We start from the raw sequence: 937 nt of genomic DNA, 5'->3' as shown, positions 1-937 counted from the left end.
CCCAGGTCTGCCACGCCCTCCTCCTGTCAGTCCCGCCCCAGGCCCATCCCACTTCCTGTCCGCCCCGCCCACTAGTCTCGCCCCAGAATCACCCAAGGTCCAAGTGGAGTAATAATTTCCTTGGAGCATGGCAGGGGAGGCTGGGGGAAAATGGAGAGCTAAGACCAATGAGTACGAGAAGAAAATGTCTCAAAATTGATTGTGGTGATGATTGCACAGCTCTTCTTCATATGACTGAACAATTAAAGTGTATGATATGTGAGTTATATGCCAATAAAATGATTTTTTCAATGATATCATATTTTTCATTTAAAAAGAAGAGTGGAAATACCACCCCACCCCAAATATTTATCAACAGAAAGATGGGTAAATAATAATAAAGTCAAACAATTGAATGATGCACACCAATTAAAAATAAACTACAGCACATCGATATGGAATACAAAATATATATACACATACAAGTTCTGTACAATATACTCTGTCCCTTTTTCTCAGTTTCTGAGGCCTAACCCCAAGAAAGAAGCAAAACTATGACATACAACCTAACCTATGATTGTGTTTGGTGTATAGCATAAACCAAGGGCCTATAGTCTTTCCCATTTGGCTATAAATCATCTTGTCTCCTCTTCATCCCATCCGGGCTTCTCAGAACTCACTTCGCTATTTTTACTTCTTCTTCTAGTGATTCTTCAAAGTCATCCACATTTGGCTTCCCTCCTTACCATTTATTAAATTCTTTTTACTTTAAACAATGATCTCCCCTGGGGGAGTCCAGAAAGTCTCCAGTTCCTTTACCTTCAAAGAGCCCTGGGCTGCTTTCCTCTGCTCCCTCTCACCCAGCAAAACTGTGGCTCAAGTTCCCCTGTTTTCACAAAGGCCCTCTGAGCAAATAAAATGTATGGGCCTGCAGCTCTCACTTTGACTTTGGCACGGT

Source organism: Echinops telfairi, unplaced genomic scaffold (assembly GCF_000313985.2).
Source record: "Echinops telfairi isolate 266 unplaced genomic scaffold, ASM31398v2 ScPeMD7_18;HRSCAF=68, whole genome shotgun sequence".
NCBI lineage: Eukaryota > Metazoa > Chordata > Mammalia > Afrosoricida > Tenrecidae > Echinops > Echinops telfairi.
The sequence above is the reverse complement of the archived record's forward strand: the minus strand, read 5'-3'. Positions refer to the sequence as shown.